We start from the raw sequence: 21,400 nt of genomic DNA, 5'->3' as shown, positions 1-21,400 counted from the left end.
CATGTTTTTTGGTCAGTGGGCTGAAAGAGCAGAAGTAAGAGGAGGGTTTAGTATTTGTGTAGATGGGTTGAAAATTCTGGAGACAGCGGAAAGGAGAATTGGGAGGCAAGGTTGAAGGTGGCGCGGGGGAAGATAGTAAGGTGGGATTCTAGAAGGTTGTCTTTGTGGGGAAGGTTGGAGGTGGTAAAGGCTGATCTTCTCCCAAGCCTAAATTATTTATCGTATGTGTTTCCAGTTCCTTTTTGGTTGGGGAGAAAGTTAGAAAAGCTAGAAAAGCCCAAAACTGTTCTAAAGTTGAGTTTTTCAGAGGAATCGTCATCTACAGACAGTCAAGAGGGGCTTGAGATGGACAATGCGAGGCCCTTATTTCAGCTGACAGAGGAAACAGACGCTAAGGGGTATGATGAGCAGGAAGAGGAGTCATCTGGCTGCAAGGCAACACCCTTAATTTGGGAAGATTTAGTGGTGAGTGAAAGTGCGGCCACAAGCTTGGAAGGACAAGAAATTGAGGGGACATTAAAGAGTGAATAAGGGTGTCTACTGAAGAACTGACTGTGGGGACTATTAATGTAAGGGGTATAAGAGAGCCAGTTAAACGAAGATTAACATTTGCATAATTGTAAATTTAGCATTTATTTTTTGCAAGAAGTTCATTTAAAAGGTATTGAAGATGCAAGGAAATTTACTGAAGAGTGGGCAAGGGGAGGTGCAGTATGGAGTGTGGGTGGGGTTTTTTTCTTCAGGGGTGGGAATATTGTTTTGGGATCAGGAAATAGAAGTTGAGAATTATTTCACAGTTTCACAAGGGAGGGTGGTTGGAGCAGATGTAAAGTAGAGAGGGGGCGAATATTGATTGCTTTCGGTGTACGCCCCCCAAACAGCTGAGGAGAGGAGTGAAATTTTTGATATGTTATTAACAGTTTGTGCCACTAATAAACAAATTATAATGGGGTGAGATTTCAACATACAATTAGGGGATAAAGGGGATAGTAGTCAGCAGGTGTTGGAAGGTATTCTGCAATGGCACGATTTGGTGGACGGAGGGCAGAGGGTTAATCCTAAAGCATGCATGACAACATGGAGGAATTCTGGAGGGATGAAGAAAAGGTTAGATTATGTATTTTTCTCTAGGAATATTGTTTTGGAGAAAGGGGAGTGAGGCCTGTTTTCTTTTCTGATCATGAGATGGTCTGGTTTGTGATTAAGGGGAATACAGTTAAATTTGGTAAGGGGTATTGGAGGATGAACATCAAAGTTTTGAAGGAAAAAATTTTTTGTGAAGAGTATGCTGTATTTTTGGGGGGGTTGGAGGAGTTAAAGTATGTATAATGATGTATTGGGCTGGTGGGAAATGGTTAAGGAACGCTCAAAGGCGTGGATAATTAGATACTGTAAAAGGAGAACTGGGATGTTTTGGAGACAAGCAAGAGAATTACAGAGACAAAACGGACAAACTCTTCCTGCTCTCCCTTTCTAACAAGGATTTCTCAAACTCTGCCGCTCTGTGTTTCACGGAAACCTGGCTGAATGACGCGACTCTGTTTTAATCATTCTTGGTGATTTTAGCAAAGCAAATCTCTCCCGTGAACTGCCAAAATACAGTCAACATATTGGACCACTGTTACACCACAATAAGGAATGCATATCACTCTGTCCCACGGGCAGCTTTGGGACTCTCTGATCACTGCCTGGTTCATCTTATACCAACATACAGGCAAAAACTTAAATCTGCTAAACCTGTAGCAAAGTCTGTGAAGAGATGGACCAACGAAACAGAGCAGGTTTTACAGGCATGTTTTGAATGTACTGATTGGAGTGTTTTCGAAGCTGCTGCTACCGATCTGGACGAGCTCACAGACACTGTTACTTCATATATCAGTTTCTGTGAGGATACATGCATTCCTACCAGGACTCGTTTAACTTTCAACAACGACAAACCATGGTTCACTGCAAAACTCAGACAGCTTCGTCACGCCAAAGAGGCTGCTTACAGGAAAGGGGACAGTGTCTTGTATAAGCAGGCCAAATACACACTGGAAAAGGAGATCAAAGTGGCAAAGAAGAATTATTATGAAAAGATAAGGAATCAATTCTCTTCCAGTGACTCTTCATTGGTGTGGGACAGCCTGAAAGCCATCACTAACTACAAGACACCATCCCGCTGCATGGTAGGGAATCAGCAACTGGCAGACGATCTGAACGAGTTCTATTGCAGGTTTGAAAAAACTCTATTCACACCTCAAACAACAGCCCTAACAACACCACTCTCCCCCACTCCGACAATTCACTTCAGTGAAAGAGATGTTCGCCAGAACAAAAGAAGGAAGGCACCAGGCCCTGATGGTGTGACACCAGCCTGTCTGAAAACCTGTGCTGACCAGCTGGCCCCCATTTTCTCACTAATCTTCAATTGGTCTCTGGAGATGTGTGAAGTACCAAACTGCCTCAAATGTTCGACAATCATTCCCATTCCAAAGAAACCCAAAATAACAGGACTCAACGACTACAGACCTGTGGCGCTAACATCTGTCGTCATGAAGTCGTTTGAAAAACTGGTTTTGGCTCATCTGAAGGACATCACCGGACCCTTACTGGACCCCCTGCAGTTTGCTTATCGAGCAAACAGGTCCGTAGATGATGCAGTGAACATGGGTTTACACTTCATCCTGCAGCATCTGGATAAATCAGGGACTTATGTGAGGATACTGGTTGTAGACTTCAGTTCAGCCTTTAACACCATCATCCCAAACCTCCTCCTTCCCAAACTATCTCAGTTCTCCGTGCCTACCTCTCTCTGTCAGTGGATCAACAGCTTCTTGATAGACAGACAGCAGCTAGTGAGGCTGGGAAAATTCTCATCCAGCACCCGTACTATCAGCACTGGCGCCCCTCAGGGTTGTGTTCTCTCCCCACTGCTCTTCTCTCTGTATACGAATGACTGTACTTCTAAAGACCCCTCTGTCAAGCTCCTGAAGTTCGCAGGCGACACCACACTCATCGGCCTCATTCAAGATGGTGATGAGTCTGCTTACAGACAGGAGATTAAAGAGCTAGCTGTCTGGTGCAGTCATAACAATCTGGAGCTCAACACGCTCAAGACTGTGGAGATGATCATTGACTTCAGGAGAACCCCCCCTGCTCTCCCCACACTCACCATCATGGACAGCACTGTTAACACAGTGGAGTCATTCAGGATCCTTGGCAATACCATCTCCCAGGACCTGAAGTGGGATGTTCACATAGACTCCATTGTGAAAAAGGCCCAGCAGAGACTGTACTTCCTCCGCCAGCTGAGGAAGCTCAACCTGCCACAGGAACTGCTGAAACAGTTTTACTCTGCCATCATTGAATCCGTCCTCTGCACTTCAATTACTGTCTGGTTCAGCTCAGCTACCAATTCTGATCTCAGAAGACTACGTCGCATAGTCCGGAGTGCTGAGCAAATCATTGGTACAACCCTTCCTACCCTTCAAGATCTCTACTTATCCAGAGTGCGCAAAAGGGCTGGCAAAATCACTCTGGACCCCTCACATCCAGCACACTCGCTCTTTGAACTGTTACCATCAGTTCGGCGCTACAGAGCACTGAGCACCAAGATGACCAGACACCGGAACAGTTTTTTTCCCCAGGCAATCCATCTCATGAACACTTGTCAGTAAACGTGGAACATGCAGCACTATTAGACACTTTACTAATCTACTCAGCATTTATTAATACCTACTTACATCCAAATTTGCACCTAATATACCTGTACCTAGTAATGGCATACTCTGTATATTGTGTTTTTGCTATGTTGCACTTTGCACTTTGCCTTGTGTACTTGTATATTGTTCTTTTTTATAATCTATGTCTTGTCTTGTCACTGTCACTCTATTGCACTGTGGAGCTGCTGTCACTAAAACAAATTCCTAGTATGTGTAAACATACCTGGCAATAAAGCTCATTCTGATTCTGATTCTATTTTTCATGTGGACAAATGAATGTAATGTTGATGGTGTGGAATAAAGTATTGTTAAAATAAAAAAATAAAAAAATAAATTAAAAATCTGTTCTCATCAGTTTAATATCTGATACGCCCCCTACCCGGGGACTGCATATTAAATTGATTTTTGGATCAGGGAGCTGGAGCCGGGGCTTGCTCCGTCCACTCCATGCATCGACCTGCCTAGCGCTGGTTTGCAAAAGTAGGTTTTCGACAAAATCCAAAATAGTCAAAAATTGTGTCAATCCGAGGCCTACCTTTCGTCCGGCTCGAGCCAAGGATTCCGATGACATGAGGCAAGTGGCTCTGCGACAAACCGTTTGGGAGTTACGAGCGATGCCGTACTCTCCATCGCTGCAGCGCCACCGCCCGGCAGATCGGGGCGAGGCTCGGTGACGTTGCAGGTGGGGGTGAGTACTGCCGTCCCCCGACATTTCAGGGCTCTCCGGCTGAGGTGGCCGTCGCTGTTTCCGGCTTCCTCCCTGCCGCCTCACAACGTCATCGCTTCTCGGCCTTTTGGCTAAGATCAAGTGTCTAGTCACGTGGTTGAGTTGCGATCGCCTCTTGAAGGTTTACCTGGTCTGCGCAATGTCTAGATAGACAAACTATACTTCGTCGTATCTACTTCAACAAATATTTAGACAGATAAACTATACTTCATCTTGTCCATTTACTTTAAGTTTACTTCAGCGCGCTCTCTCAGTCTTGCTGAGAATATTACGGCAGCCTTCAGATAGGCAAACTGTACTTCGCCTTACCTGGTCTGCGCAATGTCTAGATAGACAAACTATAATTCATCGTATCTACTAAGAGGTATATTGGCAGCGCCTTTTTTATCTGGATTATTCGGTATTCGAGGATTCCATTGGTTTTAAGGTAGGTTATTTATTTATTGTTTTATAGTTTTGTGTTTTAAGTGCTGTTGGTGCCTCCACCATGTCGGCTGCCCGTGCCAGCGTGCGTTTCCTTTTTAAAGAGGTGGATGGTAAGCTCCTGGGGATGTCACGTCTTGACTTCTCCAGGAAGCTAATGCAAAAAAAACTTAATTTTAAACTGACAGAACTGAATTGCTTAATGACTCCCCTGAACAAAGGCTTTGATGTAAGTTTTAGATCTGCTTCCTTGTTGCAAGATTTCTGGCAAAAGTTTGATGCGTGTAAGACCAGGTTTTCCATGTTTTCTGTTGAGAAGCTTTCTGACAATTCACTTAAAACTGTGATTGTTAGAATGTTTAATGAAACAGTCAGTGGAGACGACATCGCTGTATGGTTGGGTAGATTTTGCACGGTTCACAGTCAACCAGTCAAGGTGTTAGATGAAGACGGCATCTGGAATTGGGCTTGGAGAGTACCCATTAAACAACGGGAAGATCCAAGTGGATTCCAGGGTCTAAGTCAGATACCTTCAATGATTGTGTTGGGAGAGAACCGTGGTTACAATCACTATCAAGGAATGCCCAAACTGTGTAGAAAGTGCGGGAAAATGGGGCATCTTGGGGAAGCATGCCAAGAAATTGTGTGTGGGAAGTGTAGAGAAATCAGTCACAGTTTTGAGGAGTGCACCAATGGCAGGCGGTGTAATCTCTGTGGTGAAACAGATCATCTCTACAGAGATTGCCCAAAAAGCTTTGCCAACAAACTAAAGAGTAACAAGATGGCCGCCCCACTAAAGGAACAATCAGAGGTAGAAAAGAAGTAGGCGAAACCTGAGGTTTTGGTGGGAATTTCCCATATCCCACCATCCTCAGGCATTGGACAAGGAGGAGGAAGTGGGGCGGCCACAGGGGCAGAGTCAAGTTCGGTTTGTGAACAGGGGGAGGAAGCCACTCCCCAACAAAATGGAAGTGGAGATAAAATGGAGGATAATGGGGAGGAAACGGCTTCCTCCCTAAAAACTGTATCAGAGATTGGTGTGGATAGTGGGAGTAAAACGGATTGTTCACTCCCTAATGCTCAAGTGCAGAAAAGGTCTGCAAGATTTCCTCTAGTTCCCATAGAGGAGAAAAGGCTGAGGGTATCGCATCGGCTAGATAGTTCCTCTTCGAAAGATCTAGACCGCATATGGCCCGCAGAATCTCCAAATGAAGTCTCTTTTCTGCACATCAAGCTGAGAACATCGTTGCCGAAGGAACCACAAGAGTTTCTCTCTGTGGACCCGGAGGTGACAAGCATTTTCCCTCCCGATCCCAGCTTTTCTGGGGAAAAGGAGAGGAAAATGCAACATGAGGTAACGTGATTTTAATATAACCCTCTGCAGTCTTTTTTTTTTGTTCCTCTTTTAATGCTTGTGTTTTAACCATACTTGCTCATGGCCCTCACTATCTCTACAATTAATGTGAGAAGTGTGAGGTCCCCCTTGAGAGCACAGAGTGTTTTATCATATTTAAAATATTTTAAGTCAGATATCTTTTTACTGCAAGAGTGCGCTCTGCCCTTTTTAAATAATTACAGGAGGTGGGAGGAGATTTGGACCAAGGGGCCCTCAATATGGAGCGGCTCCAATTTCAACAGAAATTATGGAGTCGCCATTTTAATTAATAATTCAAATATCTTGGTGAAGGGTAACACTGTGGTGAGGGATGGGCAGGTAATTTTAGCCAATCTGACTGTTTAGGTAAAGATTTTAATGTTTTAAATGTGTATGGTTTTACAGATAAAAATGATAGATATGAGCTTTTAGAGGATCTGCAGCCCCACATGTTAGGTAGGGTGCCCCTAGTGGTTGCAGGGGATTTAAAATGTGTTTTATCTCAGAAAGATAGGAAGAGGACAACAGATGATTTTAGAGTTGATAAACATCGGTTTTAATGCAAAACTTAGTCAAGCATATTAAGTTAGTTGACTGTTTTAAACAACTGCATCAAAGAGAGGAGGGCTTCACCTGCTTCAGTGGTGATAGTGCCAGAGCCTCTCGAATTGACTATGTTTTTACAAGGGACTGCCCGCCAACCGATGCAACATTGACCCCCCTCTTCTTTTCTGATCACTTGATGCTGTCTTGCACCATTTCACTACCCATGGGTGTGACTATAGGTGGAGGGCTGTGGAAGCTGAATTGCTCCCTATTAGAGGAAGAGGAAGTAAATAGAGAGTATAGGTATCAGCCAATGGCAGACCCTCCAGGACTTTTATGATTCACAAGCACATTGGTGGATAAGGACAGGACAACTTAAAAAAAAAAAGAATAGGCAAACAAAAAAAGAATAAGGAAAGAAGACGCATGATGGGGCTGCAGAAAAGACTGCAGAGATATTTTAAACCTTTTAAATAGCGGTTTAGATTTTACGGAAGAAATTAAAGAAGTCAAGAGGGAAATGTCCGTTTTGTCTGAAGCTCAAAGTAAAGGGGTAATTTTAAGATGTAAGGAAAGAAATAGAAGAAGGGGAGGAATGCACTAGATACTTAAAAAAATATAACACAGGGAGGGTCAATCACTACTTTAAAGTCTTTTAGTGGGAGGGAAGTAAAAAAATACAGATGAGATCTTGCGTGAAACTGAAACATTTTATAATATTTTATTTAGTTCAAAAGAGGTAGACAAAGTTTTAATGGAAGTTTTAACCTTTTAGACAAAAAGGTTAAGAACCCAAATGTGCTTTTATCCCAGAATTTTACACTTTTAGATATACAAAAAGCTTTAAGAGGTTTTAAAAAAGGGAACTCCCCCGGCATGGATGGACTTCCCCTTGAGTTTTATTTGACTTTCAGGGACATTTTAGCACATGAACTATTGCCAGTTTTTAATGAACTTGAGACTCTTGACAGACTTCCTGACAGCTTTAGAGTAGGGATAGTTTCTTTATTACATAAAAAAGGTGACAAGACTGACTTGAAGAACTGGAGACCCATTACGCATTTAAATCTTGACTGTAAACTTTTTAGCAAGATTTTAGCAACACGTATGTTGACTGTTTTAGAGGACGTGATTCACCCGGATCAAATGTATGTGGCTTGCATCGAGCCACTGGCACAGATCTTGAGAAGGGATAAATGGATCAGAGGACTAGATGTTCCTGTGACGGCGACCTGTGTTTCATACATGGACGATGTAACTCTTTTAGCTACAGACGTTTTATCTATACTAAGAGCAATGGACTTGACTGACTGGTACGGTCGGCTGCGAAACTGAACAGGAACAAGTCTGAGGCCCAGCTCTTCGGGCCGTGGGACGGAATTGACACAGGGAGACTGACGTGGATTTTAAAGAGACAAATTTTAAGATTTTAGGTGTCAAATTCGATAAAGAGGGAGGCTGACGGGATAACTGGACTGACTGTTAGGGAAAGTTAGACAAAAACTGGATTTTTGGGGACTAAGACAGATGACTTTTGAAGGCAAGGTTTTAATTTTTAAATCTTTTAAAAATTTTACCCCTGATTTTACTTGTCTGTTCTGTTTGTAGTCCCCCCCTCCCCCCTGCCTGGAGAGGGCGGTGTTTTACTTTCTGTGGGGGTCCAAGTGGGAGCGCTTGAAGAGAAAAATTGTGAAGAAAAGACCGGAAAATGGTGGAAAAGGCCTCCCAGACCCTCACCTGTTTTTAGGCAGCTATTTCACCGCCCTACATTTTAGATATGCCATGACCCCATCCAAAGAAAACAAAACAGCTGCCATGACACGGTTTTGGATGGGGTCTTACCTAAGGGCACTAAAGATTTTACCTGTTGATTTAAGAAGCCCAGTGTCTTTTAACTTGCCCAAATAATACAGTTTTATCAAAAAAAAAAAAAAAATTAAAAAGATACCTTTTAGAGCATCAAGATGTCACCATTTTAACTAACCACAAGCATCTTGTCTCTCTTGTGCAGGACCGGGAACCGGTGAGTCCAGTTCCAGGCCTCACATTACGTGAGGCAAAACAAGTTTGGAGGAACACCTCTCATCCCGCTCTCCAGAACAGGCACAAAGATTTGTCGTGGATGGTGGCTCATGAGATCCTCCCGGTCAGGGCGGTTATGCACTCCAGAGGCATGGCCAAAAATCCGACATGCCCGCGATCCGGATGCAACTTCCCCGAGGCCGTGCGACATCTGCTCTGGGAGTGTAGCGTGGCGCTGCGCGGGACCTGTGGGCCAAGACCGGCCCCCTGTATTTCCCGTGCCTACCAGCAGGTGGGGCCCAGATAGGGTACCAGCCCACCATCCTTGGAGTGGTCCGGGGCTTGAAGGATTTGACAGCACAGGAATTTACCTCGCTCTGGCTCACCCTTAACATCATCAAGGATGCCATCTGGGCCACCAGAAATCTGATGGTGGGGAAGCGCGTTACGGTACCCCTCCATGCATGCGAGCTAAAAGTAACATCAATGCTGCAGGGGTACAGGGCAATGATATTCGGACGAATCATACACCTTCTATGATTGTGTTAGGTTAGAACAGAGGTTACATACACTATCAAGGGATGCCCAAGCTTTGTCGCAAGTGTGGCAAACTTGGACATCTCGCTGAGGCATGTCAGGAAGTAGTGTGCAGGAAGTGTAGAGAAATTGGTCACACGTTTGAAGAATGGCAGAAAGTGCAACCTCTGTGGGGAACTAACCCATCTCTACAGAGATTGTCCAAAAAGTTTTGCCAACAAACTGAAAAGCAGCAAAATGGTCGGCCCACCAGAACATCAAGCCAACGAGGAGGCGGGTCCTGAGGTTTTGGCGGGAGATTCAAATTTCCCGCCAGCCTCAGGGATTGGACAGGAAGGAGGAAGTGGGTCGGCCACAGGGGTGGAGTCAGGTGAACCGACGGAGGAAACGGCTTCCTCCCTAAAAAACGTCTCAGAGGTTAGTGGGGTAGAGAGTGGGAGTGAAACTGATTGTTCACTCCCCAATGCTCAAGTGCAAAAATGACCTGCGGGATCTCCTCTGATTGAAACAGAGGAGAAAAATCTAGGGCAGCACATCAACTTGATAGTTTTGATTCAGAAGATCAAGAACGCATGTGGCCCCTAGAGTCCCATAATGAGGATTCATTCTTGCACTTCAAGAACATCGTCACCAAAGGAGCTATAAGAGGGTCTCTCTGTAGCACCTGAGGTGTTGAGCACTTTCTCTTCTGATCCCAGTTCTTCTGGGAAAAAGAAAGGGAAAGTCAAACAAGATATAACATGATTTTAATCAGATTTCTGTTGTCTTTTGTGTTGTTTCTTTTAAATGTCTTATACCTCTTTTTTAACCACACTGCTCATGGCTCTCACCATCTCCACAATCAATGTGAGAAGTGTGAAGAGCCATACACGAGCACAGAGCGTTTTATCCCATTTAAACATTTTAAAGTCAGATGTGTTTTTATTACAAAAATGTGTTTTGCCTTTTTTATTGAGTTACAGGAAATGGGAGGAGCTGTATTTTAATTGAGTTTTATCAAAAAAGGACAGGAAGAGGGTAGGGGAGGATTTTAAAGTTGATAAGTCATCAATTTTATTACAAAGTTTCCTCCGAGATTTTAGGTTAGTGGACTGTTTTTAAGCAATGCATCAGAGAGAGGAGGGCTTCACCTGGTTCAGTGGTGATGGCACCAGAGCCTCTCGTTTCGACTACATTTTTACATGAGATTGCCCGCCAACTGATGCTACATTGACCCCCCTCTTCTCTTCCGACCACATAATGTTGTCGTGCACCCTTTCACTCCCCACTGGTGTGACTGTAGGTATTTAGTTTTAAATTAGTGCACAATGATACTGTAAGGGAAGTTTTAAATTTTATAGACAAGAGGGTTGACAGCCAAAATGTGCTTTTATCCCAGGATTGGACCGTTTTAGAAATTCAAAAAGCTCTTAAAGGTTTTAAGAGGGGGAAGTACCCGGGAGCTGATGGACTTCCCCTAAAGTTTTATTTAACTTTTTGGGACATTTTAGCACACGACTTATAGACAATTTTTAAAGAGTTTGAGACCCTCGACAGACTTCCAGACAGTTTTAGAATAGGGATAGTTTCTTTACTTCACAAAAAAGGTAACGGACTGACTTAAAGATCTGGAGACCTATAACACTTTAAAATTTTGACTGTAAGCTTTTTAGCAAAGTTTTAGCGAAACGCATGTCAATTGTTTTAGAGGACGTGATCCACCCGGATCAAGCTTGTGCTGTGCCCGGGAGTAAAATAACAGACAGCCTAGTGCTGATTAGAGACGCCATCTGTAATGCGAGAGACAGAAATATTCGACTAGTAGTTCTAAATCTAGATTTTGAAAAAGCATTTGATCGAGTCTCGCACCAGTACCTGCTTCAGGTACTGCAAAACATGGGCTTTCCAGAGAGGTTTATAGCCTGGGTGGGACTGCTGTACAAAGGCCTAGTCAACAAAATCCTTGTAAATGGGCATCTTTCCAGAGCTGTAAACATCCACAGCGGTGTCCGCCAGGGATGTCCTTTATCTCCTCTTCTGTATGTGGCTTGCATCGAGCCACTGGCACAGATCTTGAGAAGGGATAAATGGATCAGAGGAGTACACGTTCCTGTGATGGCGACCTGTGTTTTATACATGGACGATGTAACTCTTTTAGCTATGAACATTATCTATTCGAAGAGCAATGGACTTGACTGACTGGTACGGCTCTTAGGGTCGTGGGACGGAGTTGACACAGGAAGACTGGACATGAATTTTAAAGAGACAAATTTTAAGAATTTAGTTGTCAAATTTGATAAAGAGGCAGGCGGACGGGATAACTGGACTGACATATTAGGAGGAGTTAGGCAAAAACTGGGGTTTTGGGGACTAAGACAGATGACGTTTGAAGGCAAGGTTTTAATTTTTAAATCTGTGATTTTACTTGTCTGTTCTGTTTTTAGTTCCCCTCGAAGATTCCTGGCAGAGCTATAGAGGGCAGTGTTTTACTTCAGGGGTTCGATAAGTTGATAGGTTGATAAGACATCAGATGTACTACAAAGTTTAGTCAGAGATTTTAGGTTAGTTGACTGTTTTTAAAAAAAAATGCATCAAAGGGGGAAGGGCTTTACCTGGTTCAGTGGTGGCTGCAATGGGACATTTAGCCGACGCATGCCAGGAGCTACTATCTGGGAAGTGCAGAGGAATTGGTCATGTCTTTGAATAATGTACCATTGGCAGATGTAATCTTACTAGTGTAATCTTTGTAGTGACAGAAATCATCTTTACAGAGATTGCCCCAATAGTTTTGCCAACAAACTGAAAGGTAACAAAATGGCCGCCCCACCAGTGGAACAAACAACTGAACAAAGGGAGGAGGTTTTGCACTGCATCTTGCCCAAACCTCAGGGATTGGGCAAGAAAAAGGGGGGCAGGGGGCCTCACATTTGAATTATATTTTTTCCCCCAAAGTCAGTTAAAGTTAGTACTTACACTCAACAACCAATGTGGTGTTCAGATCATTGTTTAGTTGGGGCTGGGGCAGAGTTGGAAGCAGGACAAAAGGGGTCGGGAGAAGGTGTAATGCAATGTCATCAATAACATTAACTTTTGAGTTAAAAGGAATCTAGGAGAAGGTCAGAGTCTGCAGAAATAGTCGGTGTTAAAGATATAGCTTTCATAAATAGCACACTAGTGTTTTTATTAATGCATCTCTTTCTAACAGAGACAGATCTAGATTCTGTGGTAGCAGAGATCAATATATCAAAGAAAATACAGAAGTGATCAGATAGTGCTACATCCTTAATAACAATGGATGAAAATGTTTAGACCCTTATTAATGGGTAAATCAAGAGTGTGCCCATGATTGTTTGCGGGTCCATGCACATGCTGAATCAGGTCAAAAGTGTTTAAAACAGTTATAGTTTAGTATTAATTTCTGCATTATCTATGTGAATATTAAAATCCCCTACAATAGCAAAACAAACTCTGAGGAATTAATTGATAACAGTTATGTAAACTCTTCAACAAAGGCTGGAGAGTATTTTGGAGGCCTGTAAATAATGATAAACAGAATGTGTGGAGCACCTTTCCGCACAATCAAAAGATAATTACTGACCAAATGACACTTGCTTGCATTGATGGACATCTTTAAAGAAGTCCCAAATGTCAGCCATGAATAAAGGAAAACAAAGCATTGATTTTAATTCTGGCCCAGATCCAACACCTTGTTCCAGCCCACATACTGTGTCGCAGCCTAATGATTAGAGAGTCTGGCTTGTAGGAATTGAAGATGGGGATTGTGAATGAACAGCGTTCTCTCCACATTCAATACCATGACTGAGGTGCCCTTGATCAAGGCACCGAACCCCCAATTGCTCCCCAGGCACTGGAACTATGGCTGCCCACTGCTCTGGGTGTGTCACAGTGTGTGTTTATTCACTACTCACTGCTGTGGGTTTGTGCACGCACTTGGATGGGTTAAATGCAGAGCATCAATTTCAAGTATGGGTCACCATACTTGACAATAAATCACAACTTTTCTTTTTCAGAATGATGGCATTAGGGTGGTCCACTCTTGTTTGCCCGAACTGGGCCACAAGCAACTCATAGGAAGGCCAAATGTCAGCCATGAAAATAAATAAAATAAATCATAACTGGTCCAATCTGGGAAACATTGATTTTACTTCTGGCTCAGATCCAACACCTTGCTCCAGCCCATATACTATGTAGAATGATGGCATTTGGGTGGACCACTCCTGTTTGCCTAATTTGGGCCTCAAGCAAGCCTTAGCATTGCTGCATGTAAGCCAACCAAATAAACCAAAACTGGCCATAATGTGGTCCACAGTTCATTTTTGTTCTAACCCTGGTCTTTCTAACATAGCACAGCAACATTCAAGACATGTATCCGTAAGACCAGACAAACTCAAAGTGAACATAAGTACTCAGACCTAACAAGGATAATTGGCTAGGCACACCTGAACATAATAATACAATCACCACAACAAGGGAAACAAGGCAAAAGGAAAAATCCAAATGAACAAAAACGGTGACAGTTACAGCTATCATTTAAGTGCAATTCTGTTTTTATGCTGCATAGTACACATAAAAAACTGCCATTAAAATATTTTTTTAATAAATTACTTGGCATGTAGCCCTTCTAAGACTCATATCCATATCACTGCATCAGTTAACTGTGTTGCATCCTATGATCCTACTAAAAGTAGCCAAATTCTATTGGGCCATATTTACAATTTAAAACTTCATTTTCAGTTAGTCAGTATTATTCAAACCAGAAGTGCCCCTCATTTTTTTTAATAAAATATGGGGTATATTAAGCATGCCAAATGTGGGACTATTTAGGCTTACACACTAATTAGCCAGTGCTGATTGTGCTATATATTTCCCAAAAGTGGCCCAAATTGTTATTAATTATTGGGGCAATATTTGTCATTTTATATACGGGCCACTTTAGGCTCACAGCCACATTAGCCAGTGCTTACTGTGCCATATTTTTTTGCCAAAACTGGCCCAGATGTGTTTTAAATAACTAGGCCACATTTGTTGCATCATGTCAAGTCAAGCTTTATTGTCATTCCTCTACATGTGTGGACATACAGTGGAACGAAATGTTGTGTCTTGCAGGACCACTGTGCTATATAAATAAACAAATACAACACAACTAACTTACTAAAAAGTGGTAGTCTAAATATGTATTTACTATAAATAGCTGACTATACATACACATAACCTAAAACAGATTATAAAAGTACTTTACATAATAATTGTCACATTCAGATTACACATTGCTGTCAACACCACATCTTTTCTGATTTGACACATTTGGGCCATTTTTCTGTTTTACATATGGGCCATTTCAAGCTTGCATCCATTTTGTACGGGCCATAAGAAGGCTAGCAGTGCCATATCATTGCCTTAAGAAGAATACTGCAAAGTGAATTGGGGTTCAATCCTTCCCAGCTTGACTTCATCTTTGCCTTACAGAGTACTAAAACTAAAAGTGGTATTTACTACCCTTGTGTTATATGAACAAGGTCTGGAAAGATTTCAAAGAAAGAAAGAGTTTGTTTTCAAAAGATTGATCTAATTCCTTTGGCTAAAAAAGATCTCAGAATTGTGACTAGGGTGATGTTTACAGAGAGGATTATTTTCACGTGGATTTCATTGCATTGCTCAGTTACAAAAGCTTTTCAAATTAAAGATGAAGATGGAGATAAGAAAGGAGCCTCAAGATTCCAAGTTTGTTTAAGAACTAATGAGAAAGGTGAGCTTTCCCACCTGCTCTCAATGATCCAATTAGGCTCTATTAAAGGCTTTGGCTGTGTTCGAAATGGCATACTTGCTTACTGCTCAGTACACAGTTCATACTGCCTACTATTTTTAAGAATAGAATAGTGTGTGAAACAGTATACAAAAAGAAATAAATGTTTCAGAGTAGTATGCATGTCACATGACAAACACTTAACATTAATTCAGCACAGCTGTCAAGGTTTTTACCTTTACAAACAAATGTTCTTTTTACAAAGGCTTGTTAATAAGGCTACATACTAGCAAACAATGCTGTAATGCCTAATTTAACTAATTTCATAATTAATGAACTTTACATATTGGAGAAAACTGAATCAACACTGAGCTGTATTTAACTGAACAATTATATTTTTGGCAGTAACACTAATTGGAAAATATTTATACTTCAGTATGCAATAACATATGGAGTGTAAATGACCATATATATATATATATATATATATATATATATATATATATATATATATATATACATTTTATAAACATGAATGCCACTTGGGACAAAAACCTCCCTAAACCTACAGCTAAGTATACCTAATAATCCTGTATTATTAATGAAAAAAATTAACAAAAATTTGCTGTCTGTTGCAGCCTGTTTCCATCCAACTGGCTTTTTACTGATACAATGGTATGCGTGATGATGTAAACCCTAAAAAAATAAATTGTCACATAAGTTTAGGTGTATTGCAAAAGAAGAAATAGCCCTTGAGCTGTTTTCATTCATAATTTCACAAATTACAATACAATAATTACAATAATTTACAAATTACATATGCCAGTAGCCTGCTCTTTATCCATTTGAAGCTAAATTTTATTATATATTATTACTTAATTGTATAGGCCTACCTAAAATAATTTTTATTAACAAGTGTCATTTTTTTGTACTTAGTTAGGCCTGGTAGAACAGAACTGAGAACAAAAGAAGAATGAAAATATAAGCTAACAAGCCAAAACTAATTAATGTAAAATTTTGTACTTATGTGCAAAATTAATAAACTTTAACTTGCAATGTACTAAAGGAATATCAAAATAAGATGAAAGGTAACTCGTCTTTTTCTTACCATATATAAAATAATTTTATATATATATATTTTTTTTTTCTGAAAAAAATCCTAAAAAACATGTCTTTTGCAGTTTTGTTTATCGCCATATATATAAATATGTACAGATGCCCTATTCGACCGCTCCAAGCACATGGAACGGTCAACTTGACGTCATTCACCATACTATAGATTTGCAGACCAACAGCTGTGCAGTATTGTGGCATTTCGAATATTCAGTGATCACTATGGTGAACGATGTCAAGTTGACCAATACAATATGGTGGACAGCCAGTATGGTAGTTTGCCATTCCGAACACAGCTTCTATACTGATTTTATGGCTGGTTTCACAGACAGGGCTTAGACTAAGCCAGGATAAGGCTATAGTTCAATTAAGACATTTAAGTCGCTTTTATAAACGTGCTTTAGAAAAAACATTATTGGTGTGCACCTAAAGACAAAACAAAGGCACTGGTATATTTTAAGATCAGTTAGTGCAAGTTTCTTTTAGTTGACAGCTCAGATTTACATTTTAGTCTAGGACTAGGCTTAAGCCTTGTTTGTGAAACCGGGACTCAGTGTACTTGAGTGAAGTGAAGAGAATTAGGAGGGAAAAGTGATGTAGAACCTGACGAAATCATTCCACGGGAGCATGATTCACATCGAGAGTTGAACAAGCAGGACACTCTCATAGATTACCCTGCCTAAATTAATAAATTTAGTAGAAGAATTTGGTTTAGTAGATACTTTTAGAATTAAACAATCAATAGCCCTGGGTACAGTTGGTTTAATGAGCTTTTCCAGAATAATTTTTTTGTTTACTTCTCCTTAAATAACAGTACTGAATTCGGGGATACATGCAACATTTCTCTCTGACCATGCTAAGGTGGATGCTGTGTTGGTTTTTGATCTTACAAAAGCATTAATAAGTATGAAAAGTAATAAAAGTCCTGGTGTAGATGGCCTGCCCAAAGAATTTTCTGAAAAATTTTGGGAGCAAGACAATGCTGAAAATGTTGAGAGAGAGAGGGTCTTATTATCTTCTTATTCAAGGTGAGAGATAAATCTGATTTAAACAATTGGCGGCCTTAGTCCTCACTGGGCACTGATGTAAAGATAATGTCAAAAGCTAATGTTTTTTTATATACAGGTGCTGGTCATATAATTAGAATATCTTCAAAAAGTTTATTTATTTCATTAATTCCATTCAAAGAGTGAAACCTGTATAATGTATACATTCATTCCACACAGACGTATATATTTCAAGTGTTTATTTCTTTTAATTTTGATGATTATAACTGACAACTAATGAAAACCCCAAATTCAGTATCTCAGAAAATTAGAATATTACTTAAGACCAATACAAAGAAAGAATTTTTAGAAATCTTGGCCAACTGAAAAGTATGAACATGAAAAGTATGAGCATGTACAGCACTCAGTACTTAGTTGGGGCTCCGTTTGCCTGAATTACTGCAGCAATGCGGCGTGGCATGGAGTCGATCATTTTGTTGCACTGCTCAAGTGTTATGAGAGCCCAGGTTGCTCTGATAGTGGCTTTCAGCTCTTCTGCATTGTTGGGTCTGGCATATCGCATCTTCCTCTTCACAATACCCCATAGATTTTCTATGGGGTTAAGGTCAGGCGAGTTTGCTGGCCAATTAAGAACAGGAATACCATGGTACTTAAACCAGGTACTGGTAGCTTTGGCACTGTGTACAGGTGCCAAGTCCTATTGGAAAATGAAATCTGCATCTCCATAAAGTTGGTAAGCAGTAGGAAGCATGAAGTGCTCTAAAACATCCTGGTATACAGCTGTGTTGACCTTGTGTAACCCCTAAGAGAAAAAAACAACTATAGATAATAAATAGTAATTTAAAAGGGGGTTACTAAATTTACAAAAGTTTACTAGAATTAAGTTCTTTGTTATTCATATATTAAAATGTTAATATTGAACCTTTGTTGCTCAATTTTATGTATATTTCCCCCCCCCCCCCCTTGTTATCATGGGGGTAATATTATGTGTACTTTATTTTACTGTTATTTGTTCATTTTCCTCTGATTGTAACAATGCACGTGAAATAGGGAGTGTTGCCTTTAAGAAAAGCATGAGGAACGTGCCGGCCAATCAGGGGAAGGCAACCTGAGCAGCGTGAGGAACGGGAAAAAAAAAGGGAGAACTGAAGGAGATGAGCGAGCACGGACAGATCGGCGGGGATGATTTGAGTTAAAACAAGACAAACTTTGGAGTTAAACTAGACACAAAGTTTAGTAAGCTGTTTATTTTATTTCAACTTGAGTGTTGTGTTGCAATTGAACATGATTTCAGCATTTGTGATGCAAAACCGGCGATGACATGGAGTTCATCATCATTCGGATCAATATGGCGAGCCACCCACCGAGTCTTGGACACTTCTAAAACCCCCGAAAGAAACGTGAAGGATTCGTTGCTCGAGTTTTTCCCCGGACGGAGGAAAATAAATGCGCTGGAACCGGTGATTTGACGTGAACTTTCCCTCAGCATTTGTGTTGCTGCTCGTTGTTTGTTCGTCAGGACGGTAGGCCTGAACTGTTGCTTTTCATAATCGCACGTACCACACAGGACACGGATGTTCGTCAGTCAATGCCAATTCATAGACCGTTTCATGGAAACGGACGCACACATTTGAACTGAGAAGTTTTTACATTTTATTACTGGTTATTTTTTCTGTTGTTTGATTTGTAACCTACTTATAAAGAAGCTGGGTTAAATTTGGTTAGTTTTGTTAAAAAAAAAAGAGTTTATGTGAACTGAGCTGTTGATTTGAATAATCCATTCAAACATAAAAGAAAGGGTAATTTAAAGAGTGTTTAATTTAGAAATTGTTATATGTGTTAAACTAAACACATGGTGAGGAAAAGATTAAACCTTTAAAAGAAACATTAGAAAGTAGTAATCTAAAAGGAAATTTAGAAAAAAATACAACTTTAGGAAAAAATAGAGAAGGAAAGTGAAACTTTGTGAGACGAAGAGACTCAAGAACAGAACCAGTTTTGTTTGTTTCATTTTATTTTTCTTATTTCCATTGTGAACCAGTGAATATTTGTTTATTTATTTTTTGGGGGTTTTTTGTGTTACATATGACTGGTTTCTGAAACCAAACAGCAAGTTAACCAGTTTAAACATTTATTTGGTTACATAAACATTTCTATCATTATTTATACTTACCTTGTCTGTCTGTTCATTTATCTCTCTTATATGGCTCCTTAAGAACCTAGAGTACTGGTCTTCTCCTCCATACTTACCTTCTACCATATATGCTACATATTGTGTGGTGGTTATTGCGCTGAGGGTAAGGGTGGTTACAGTTGTGGCGAGCCAGCCAGGAGTCAATAATTAGAGAGAGATACCCTGTTAAGAGACAGACAGGTAATAAGAGGTTTGACAGATTTAAAGAGACATTTTGTGATAAAAGATGGAAATTATTGAAGAAGAGAATGTGAAGGTTCTAAATTCGCTTATTGTAAGCGGAGTTACAAATACAGAGAGAGATGATTATCTGACTGAGCATCTCAGTAGATATGGCTGTATTGGTAGAATTGTTCGTATTGACAAGCCTGAGTCCCCATATCACAAAAATGTGATAATTGAGTACGAAAGTGAAAGTGCAGTGAAGAGCTTAGAGCCTCATTTACCATTCACTTTTGCAAGCCCACAAGAGGCCGATCTCAAATATGAGGTGAAGGCTTTGTCCAGTGTGTACGTTCCAACAGTTGCTAGCAGCGCCACCAAGGGTTATCTAGAGGAACTACAACGCATTGCCAAACTCAGTGGTCAATCTTTTGCTGACCTTTTGAATAAGGAGCTCACAAAGTGTAGGGAGCCTGTCACACAAAATAAAGCTGAAACAACGCGAACTGCTGAAGAACGCATATCGGCAGATGCAGTACCTGTGATACAGGCAGATTTTCCTCAAGTTAGTGACATTCAGGGGAATGCATTGCCTCTAACTGACCCTCCCAGGGATGCTGCATTTGTTGGATTGCCAAGAATGTCCATACCTAATTTGAATCCCCCAGAGGTGCAACGTGTTGTAGTGGAGCACATTGTGAAAAGTGGAGATGTTGCTTCAAATTTGCATGCTCCCTTTAAGCTGAGGTCCTTTTCTGGAAAATCACCTCGCCCAGGTAATGAGGTGGATTATGATATGTGGCTTACTAGCGTTGAATTGATGTTACAAGATCCTTCCTTTTCTGACTTAACCCGATCCAGAAAAATCCTGGACAGCCTTCTGCCCCCGGCTGCAGATATTGTCAGAACACTGGGCCCACACGCGGCACCCAGAGCTTACCTTGACCTATTAGACTCTGCTTTTGGAACGGTTGAAGATGGCGACGAGCTGTTTGCCAGGTTCTTGAATACGCTGCAGGATGCAGGGGAGAAACCGTCCCAGTACTTGCAGCGGTTGCAGGTAAAATTAATGCTGGCAATAAAAAAAAGAGGCCTGTCCCCTAGTGAATCTGATCGAAACTTGTTGAGACAGTTTTGTAGGGGATGTTGGGACAATGCCATCATCTCAGAGTTGCAGCTGGAACAAAGGAAAACTGACCCCCCTCCTTTTGCAGAACTTTTGCTGCTGTTGCGAACAGCAGAAGACAAACAAAGTACAAAAGAGCTCCGTATGAGAAGGCATCTTGGCTCTTCCAAGCAGCGCAGTTCCTCTTACTCTATGTGTGCTTCCACAGATGAAGCCAAGACAATGAATGCTGTTGTTTCTGACTTGAAAAAGCAAATCACAGAGCTTCAAAACCAAGTGGGAAGCTTAAAGAAATCTAAAGAACAGACTAGGGGTTCTCATGAAAGTCTGACTTGCAACTTGCAGAGACAGCTGGCAGAGTTGCAAAGTCAGTTTGCTGCTGCTAAAACAGCAAAGCCAGACAAAGTAAAGTCTACTGCAAAACTGAGTAAATCACAGTATGTGCAAACAAGCCTTGATGATTTCCCCCAAGGTGTTTCTCAAGGTCGAACGGGTAGACCAAAACCCTGGTATTGCTATCAGTGTGGGGAGGATGGCCACATCGCTGCTTTATGCAGTAATGTTGCAAATCCTGCCTTGGTAGCATCTAAAAGAAAGCTCCTTAGAGAGAGGCAGTCAGCTTGGGAAATTCAAATGAGATCATCCTGTCCTGCTTCTTTAAAATAAAATCAGCTCCTATTGTGGGACAAATGGGGGCTGAGAAAGGTAACAGGGGTCCCAA

The 21,400-nt window shown here is 41.1% G+C and overlaps 1 non-coding gene across 1 annotated transcript; it reads left to right on the top strand.

Annotated features, from left to right (window-relative positions):
• Positions 1 to 4,003: 4,003 nt before the first annotated feature.
• LOC141347328 (U2 spliceosomal RNA) lies at positions 4,004 to 4,187 on the top strand. Its single transcript, XR_012357329.1, has one exon. It is a non-coding gene; the product is annotated as a U2 spliceosomal RNA (small nuclear RNA).
• The last annotated feature ends 17,213 nt before the right edge of the window (positions 4,188 to 21,400 follow it).

This window comes from Garra rufa, chromosome 1 (assembly GCF_049309525.1).
Source record: "Garra rufa chromosome 1, GarRuf1.0, whole genome shotgun sequence".
In the NCBI taxonomy this organism is placed as follows: domain Eukaryota; kingdom Metazoa; phylum Chordata; class Actinopteri; order Cypriniformes; family Cyprinidae; genus Garra; species Garra rufa.
The sequence above is the reverse complement of the archived record's forward strand: the minus strand, read 5'-3'. Positions and strand labels throughout refer to the sequence as shown.